The following is an 8,217-nucleotide window of genomic DNA, read 5'->3' on the forward strand; positions in this document are numbered from 1 at the left end:
TGGGCACACGTTGCCAGATCCCAAGCCCAGCTGAGGTGCAGGCGGTGGGGAACGTCGAAGACGGGGTGAGTGCAGGGCGAGCGGACGGGGAGGGGCGAGCCCCGGACTGGTGAGAAGTGGTGCTGGGAAACCCCTGTTGGCTCAGGGAGCAACAAGCTGGGTGCCCCTCGCTGAGGCAGGGAACACGTGCCTGTGGGTTCAGCTCCTCTCCTTTTCGTCCTCCCCGCCTGGTACACAGGAGGTGGACAAGACCGGCCCAAACAGGAGAAGAACAGAGTCCAGGATGGCCTTTCTACTGGGAGGAGAGCTCCCCGCAGGGCTCTTTCCTCTGGAGGAACGTGCTGCTCACGGATTCTTTCTTATTCTTTGCTGCCTTTGGCTAATCAACACAGAGGCGGGTACAAGGTTTGAGCCCCTCTGTAACACACACTGAGACCCCTAGGGTTTTCCCACACCGGCACCATCCGTGCAAGCTGCCTCGATGGGTGGTGTGCTTGACACGTGCCTGCCTTGCCTTGGCCCGTGTGCGTTTTGCGGCGAGAGGGGACAGAGAACCCTGAGTAACCATGGAATGCACACAAGGTCTGTGTGTCAGGAGGGACGTGGCTGCACTCCGCCACTGGCCCCTTTCTCCATAATCAGCAGAGCGGGAAGTGCCATGGGCCCTCTCCTTTCCCGACCAGGGACTCCCAACACACTCATACACACGTGACCCTGTCCAAAGGCTTGGGCACACATCACAGACACACACACTCACACACACACACAGACTCTCGACACCCAGACGTGCATGAGGCCACACAAAATCACACTCACGTGTTCTTCTAAACACAGAGAAACACGTGATGCGTCTGTGCTCGTCCAAACACACGCACATACCCTGCACACCCACACATGATCCCTGAAACCAAGTCATCGAGATGGCACATGCATACCCCCCCCACACACAGACTCACGGCACCCAGGCGTGCATGAGGCCACACGTAACCAGACTCACATTTTCATCTAAACACAGAGTGACATACAAGACACGTGTGTTCGTGCAAACACATGCACATGCTACACGCACCCACACATTATCTCTGATACAAAGGCGTGGAGATGACACATGTGCACAGACACACACACACACACACACACACGAAAATGCAAACACACACCCACAAGCTCCATTCACACACACGCACACACACAAACACACACACGCTCAAGGAAACCTACTGAACACACTAAACTCACACTCATCGGTATTAAATTCAGGCTTGTAACAGCAGCCCTTGCATACAGACACATAGGGGCTTGTAAACACGAACACAGACACACACACACAATGCATACGACTCACAGAAGGTCTCCGGCAAAGGCCTACACATACAGTCCCGGCCCCAAAATACATACACACGTGTGTCGCGGAACCATCATACTCACACACGGAAATGACCACATCAAAAACCCCTGGCACAGAGGCATACACAACTGACGCCAACACATCTGAGCATGCACACTCACACACACACACACAGAACACACGCAACCACACACACACTCCCCTGAGGATAGAGAAGCACGTAAGCAAAACCCATGGTCTACGTCATCCTGGAACACACAAGTAGCCCATCAAGTGTGCACACACACACACACACACACACACACACATACTCTCCTCGAACCCACTGTACACACTGTGTACACACTCGCTCATATTGATCTGAAGCATGCACACCATCCCTTGCCTGCAGACACATAGGTGCTTGCAAAAACACCCAGAACAGACCCAATTCACACGAGGTGTCCGGCACAGGCATACGCATGTGGCACCACCATAAAAACCATTACACGGGTGTGCCCAAGAACACTAACACACACACCCCAACACATCCACAAACTCCAGCACGCAGGCATACGCTACTCACGACGTTACATCTGAGCACGACACACTCACACATAGTCCTGAGGGTACAGAAGCATGTAAGTAAAACACATGGTCTGTGTCATACAGGAACACACACGTAGCCACTCAAACAGGCACACAAACACACACACACAGGTTCATGCTTCTGCAATCACACAGAGCACACCACACACAGTACACCAAACACACACACAGAGCACACTCAGGCATGCATCCCTGCCTTCCCAAACACACACGTGCGCTTGCAAGCACACGTACACACAGACAACCCATACAAGGTCTCCGGCACAGGCGTACGCAGTTGACCTGCTCAAAAAGGAAGTATGCCCGTGATCCCCCGCAATCCAGAAACATCCACAGAATCTGACACGCAGGCATTCTCAAGGGTCCAAAACACACACTCATACGCGCACGCCCTGAGGATTCAGACACATGTGAGAAAACCACACGTCCTCCCTGATATAGAAATGCACAGTCAACCGCTACACTCACACGCACGTACGTGCACACGCGCTTAAGCCTGCCTAGGAAGGGTGGGGTTCTCTCCCCAGGCCCAGCCCTGCTGCGCCCGGCCCCCAAGCTCTCCATCACGCCCACCCATGGAATCCAACAGGATGGGGGCTGGAGGATCCCACCAGGCTGATTTCCTCCTTGCCATTTCCCGTGCCCCCGACAGAAGCCGACACATGGACCCAAAGGGCTCTGTAACTTGTTTATGGCCCTTCCCCCTGTCCCTGCAGCATTGGGCAGGATACTCTCTAGCGCCGCCCCTGCTGATCCTTGTCCCTGTTTCTGTCCCGTGCAGGCAGAGCACCACGGAGACGAGCCCATCCATGTCTCTCAACGGTGGAGGCCTCATCAAATTCGTCTCGGTGGTCAAACTCGGGTGCTCTCTGATGTCCACTTCCACACAGCGGCCATGCCCCGACACATACACACACGCATCACACACACACAGAGACAAACAGGAAAACACACACAAAAATCTTAGCTATTTGTGAAAACACATGCTGCCGGGATCGCCAACGTGATGTTGCGAGCCCGCCTCGTCCCCGTGGGATCCCTGTTCCTCCCCAGCGAGGGCGCCACGACCCTCCTGTGGACGGCCTAGGGCCATTTCCCAGGATGTCCGTATGGCTGCGGGAGGCCAGGCAGTGCTCAGGAACGTGGAGGGCAGCCCGGGAGTCGTGGCCCACGACGGGGACGGGACAAGGAGCCCGACTCCCCAAGATAGGCCGGCCATCCCCAACTGAAGGCGTTGGCAGGAGGACCGAGAGAGGGGCCGACAGCCACGGGAGACAGTTCAGGAAAAGGCGGTGGCGAAGCCTTGCTTCGCCCGATTGAGCAGGGATTTGCCGGCACACAGCATGGGGGGCAGGCACCTGCCGGACTAGACACCTCCTCCGCCCTGTGGGTGTGCTCTGAGTGGCCCCAGGCTCACTTCCCACCCTGCCAGCTGCTGCGTGGGCCCAGGCTCCTCTGAGCCTCAGTTTGCGCGCCATGAAACTGACTGTCCCCGGGCACCCTCCCCACACAGTTCAGGACCCAGCCCTCGGGGCTCCTTACCGACAGGTCTTCCTCTCAGCTCACTCCCATGGGCCGCCTTCCGGCCTAGGGTAGTACTGCAAGGGATTGGGCCACAGCTCTTCGATGATGATCTGGGAGGGGAAAAAAGGCCAGGTGAGCGTGGGGCCCCCGGCCCCGGTCCCCAGCAGCCGGGGCCCCAGCATCACCGTTGCGGACGAAGGCCGCAGGGGCCTCACCTCGGCCATCCTGTTGGGCCCCGGGCAGCTGGGGTCACACAACCAGTTGAAGAAGTTCAGGCTGCTGCTGTCTCGCCTGCGGCTGGCACCTCCACGTTCCTCATCCCAGAACCACTGGACTGGGGTGCAACGAGTCGCCCTATATCCTGCAGGACGAGGAAACTTAAGGGAGGCCGTCCATGGCCAGGGCCCCACGCCCGCTCTCGCTCCCAACCTACAACCTCTCCCCCTCCTGTGCCAAATCCCTCCCCCGCCCCCAGGACCCCATACACCTCCCTTCCCGTTCCCGGGGCCCACGTGCCCGGCGGCCCTCCGCCAGCTCCCCTGAAGCTCAGGCCCACTCTTACCGGCGATGCTAAGGTGATACTCCTTAACGATCACGTCGTTCTGGAAGTAGGGGTTGCTCCCAAAGGAAAACATCAGCCTGCAGCGGTACTTGGGATGACCCAGCTCCTCCACCTGGCCCAGCAAAGCGAGAGGAGGGGTAGGGGGAAGGGGACTGAGCGCGGCTCTGAGCAACCCTGCCGCAGCCCCTCCAGCTGCAACCCCACTCCCAAGGCACCACCGCCGGCCTCCGTCTCCAGGGCTAACCTCTAAATTGGTCATGTAGCTGAGCAGGTCTGCGTCCTGGTCACCTGTCACGGCTGATATCTGCGGGTGATTCAGGATCTGCCTTGGGTCAAGGAGCCTCGACGGCAAGTGCTCCGGAAAGAGAACCGGGAACCACCCGGGAACCCCCCGGCCCTTCCCGACCGAGAGCCAGGGACCGAATGGGGCCTGTGCACAAACAGAAGGCACCGCCACACTCCCAGCCTCCTCAGCGCTTGCCCTTTCGTCACCCATGCTCTGCCCTGGGGCGGCAATGGGCTTGGAGGATCAACAGGGTGAGGCCAGGAGCCTGCCTGCTTTGCCTTCCCACGTCCGTCTGGCCTGTGCCCGGGGCCGGCTGGGCCAGGAGGCGGTCAGTCACCACGCTGGATGTCTGGATGGGCTCGGTCCCCCGCTCACGGCCGTGTTTGCTTGTGTGCTCCCCTGAAGCCCTGGGCTCTTGAGGGACCTTCTGTGCCCACAAGGGGGCTGCTCCGCTCACTTGCAGCATGGCTGCACAGCCAGGGTGCCAAGCAAGAGCCTGGCAGGGTCAGCAAGAGAGGGAGGAAAGGGGTAGTGTGGGAGGACGGGGTGCGAAGGAGGAGAGAGAGAGAGACAGAGACACCCAAACCCCGAGGAAGAGACTTGCAGAGGGACGGCAGGCGGGGAGAGAGCGAGCCAGGGTGGGGGACGTGGAGACGGAGAGGCAGGGAGGCAGGAAACGTGTCTGTGAGCACCTGGGCCAGGGGCCTCGGCCCGCCTCAGTAGGACCTGCGGAGACAGAGTTTGTAGCACCCCTGCACCGTGTCCAGGGCCCCGGGGGCCGCTGAAGTCGGCCAGCCCGCTGACTGACCCTCAATGAGTGCAAGCGCACAGAACTCTAGGTCTGCCGTGACCTCGCCAAAAAGACAGGTTGGGAAGGACCGGGAAGGAGGCGCGCAGCCTCTCCATCTGCCCCACGCACCCCCCAAATCCTTTCCTTGCAGCATCTGCTCTGAGCCAAGTGGGACCGGGCTTCACTAGGAGTCCAGAGTGTTGACCCGGGTTCCGCGACCGCAGAGGCCTGTTGGGGTGCTGCAGCCCCAAAGCACTGGCCCGGACCTTCTGCTCAGGCAGCAATGCACAGGTCCCAGCCCCTGCCTTTCCCCCCAACGGCCCACTCCCTCCCCGCACCCACCTCCTCCGGGACCACCCTCTGCTGGCCCCTGCCCCTCTGCTGTGCAGGAGAAGGCTGGGGCCACTGCTCCCGCCTTGGGCCCACTGCTGCCTGGGCGGCCTACTGCCGCGAGGTGCCCAGCGCTAGAGGCCTGGGGCCCACGGCTGGGGGAGCGAGGCCCATCCCCGCAGCTCTCCTGCCCCTGGCTGAGGCTCTGCACCCTGCTGCCCTGCTCCCACTCTCCTCCACAGGTGCCCAAACCCAGCCAGCAGGCTGAAGGATACGGCGTGTGCCCAGAAGCCAGGGATGCCCTGGATGATGGCCCTTCTTCGAGCCAGGTGACCACTGCGCTTCCGATTCCTCCTGCGCTTCAGCCGCAAGTAGGCCCTGGAGGCTTGGGCATCCACAGAGCGGAGCGCTTCCTGAACCACCTCCAGCGCGGCAAGTGCGGCCCCGGCTGGGTCGGGCCGGGGCACCGGCTCTGCCTGCCACAGCTCCTTCGGCCTCTCGACCTGCTGTGCTTGCGCCGCCTCCTCGTCTTCCGCCGCCAGCACGTCCTCGACTTCCGCCGCCAGCACCTCCTCGACTTCCACCGCCAGCACCTCCTCGACTTCCACCGCCAGCACCTCCTCGTCTTCCGCCGCCAGCACCTCCTCGACTTCCACCGCCACCACCTCCACCACCAGCACCAACTCCGGCCCCGCGCCGGCCTCCTCTGTGCCCCCCTGGGCCTCAGCTGCCCGCACAGCCTCTGCCACCACACCCGCAGCCTCGAGGGCCAGAAGCGCCCCCGCGTGCCCGCAGGAGCCGGTCTCCCTGAGGGCCCCCGCCTCCTCACCGCCCCCGTCTGCGACCAAGGTGCTCCAGGATTCTGGGGCAGCCCCGCCTTCCCCGGACCTCGACTCACTCTCCATGTGGCCCTGGCCCTGAGCGCCGGCCGCTGGGGACTGAAGGCGAGGGAGGCGGCACCGGCAGTGTTCAGCTGCAGCGCCCTGGAACGCCGCTGGGCGGCAGCGCCTAGCAGAGTGCGCGGGCCTGGGGCACGCATGCGCACAGGCCCCCGGGGCGGGCGGTGACGGGGCAGACACGGGCGGGGCAGGGGTGTGGGGCGGGGGGAGGCACGCATGCGGCCTGGGCCGGATGGAGCCCCCGAGCCCCGCGCAGGACGCGGCGTGCTCCCGGGTCTAACCCGTGCCAGGGCAGTGGGCGTGGCCACCACCCGCCATGTCCCTTGGCCGCGCCAGAGCCCGCCTGGGAGCCCGCCCGAGCCCCTCCACCGCGGTGGCCTCCGCGCCTCTCAACCCCAAACGTTCTCTTCAGAGACCCCTGTCAGGCCTTTCCCGCAAGTGCCGTGGTATCCCAGCCCCACTCGTCCCTTTCTCGTCCGTCCGTCTGGGGCCCCTCGGCTGGCGCCAGGAATTGAAATCCGGCGGCTGAATGCCGTGTGTGCCCGCCGCGCGAAAGCCTCCCGCGCTCCTTCTTAGGGGACCTGGGGGAGAGCCCGGGGGGCATCAGCTGCTGCCCCACCTGCGCCCCGTCACTGCCACGTGGCTTTCGCCCTGGGCCTGCCCGGTGGTGCACGGCGCCAGGAGCCCGCCGCCAAGGTGCTGCGTGCAGGGGCCATCCGCCTCCCCAGCCCCCCACCCCCCATCCCCCGCCCCAGCTTTCCGGAAGAGAAGGGAACTGCACGCCAAGTACTTTCCCTGAAGTTACTCTGCAAAGAGCCGAGGTCCCTGGCCACCGGGGTGCCTACAGAGCTGCTAAGCCGGCCCCGGTGAGGTCCGTGATTGCGACTGGGCAGCATGCGACTGGGCCAGGCTTTCAGTCCAAAGAGAAACTCTGCAAATTCCTCTGCCCAAGCCAGTGGTAAAACTTGCTCCCAAGGTGCTTTCCTCTGAGCGGCCCCTTTCGCTTTGTTTCTGTGTCTCTTTTCCTCGTTGCGTTCTCCTTCTCCACCTGACTTGCATGCAAGGGCTCTTGTGTCTTTCTTCCAGCTCCGCTCCAAGTTCTCCCTTAGACTGTGTCGGTGGCTGAGTGGAGTACCGTGCGGGGAGGGGATGGCCAAGTGAGCATGCACAGCACAAGTGCCCTTTCTCTGGTACTCCCCACGTCCTTTGAGACAAGACCACACCTCACTGAGGTCTGCTCCGGGGGGCGGGGGCGGGTGCTGTGGCGGGATAGGATGCTTGCCGCCTGAGGTGTCAGGGAAGGCCTCGTGGGTGATGGCAAGGCCACCAGCGTTGCGGTTGCATCGTGGGAGGGCCTCCATTAGAAGGAGTGGGTCGGTGTGTCCTGGGGGATTTTGACCAGAAAGACGCAGGAGGAACTCCCTTGGCGTTAAGTGCAGGGGCTGTGGTCGCAACAAGTGTCACAAACGCCCCTGCAGGGAGTAAGATGCATGGCTGTCTATGGGGAGAAGAAACAAATGTCTGAGACAGTCCGTGAGACAGCTCAGACTTTGGAATTACTGGTATAATCCAAACTGACCCAGCACTTGCAACCTTGCCCAAACCACTAGAGGAGGCTCCTCTGGTGTTACCGCAGGAACAGGAGCACAGCCTTGGAGAGGGAGAAGGCTGGGGTGGTGACAGGGGGAGGGGGAGGAGAGGGAGACTGGGAGGAGAGGGAGAGAAGCCCAGAAGGAGAAGAAGAGCTGGGGGAGAGAGGGGGAATGGGAGGGAGGGAGAGAAGGGAAGAGAGGGACAGGGGCAGGAGGGAGAGCCGTGCGCAGGGATGGGGAGGGAGAGACAGGCAGGGCGCGGCGAGGAAGGGCGGAGGCGGGGAGGCAAGGACTGGTC

Source organism: Martes martes (genome assembly GCF_963455335.1).
Source record: "Martes martes genome assembly, contig: scaffold_139, whole genome shotgun sequence".
NCBI lineage: Eukaryota > Metazoa > Chordata > Mammalia > Carnivora > Mustelidae > Martes > Martes martes.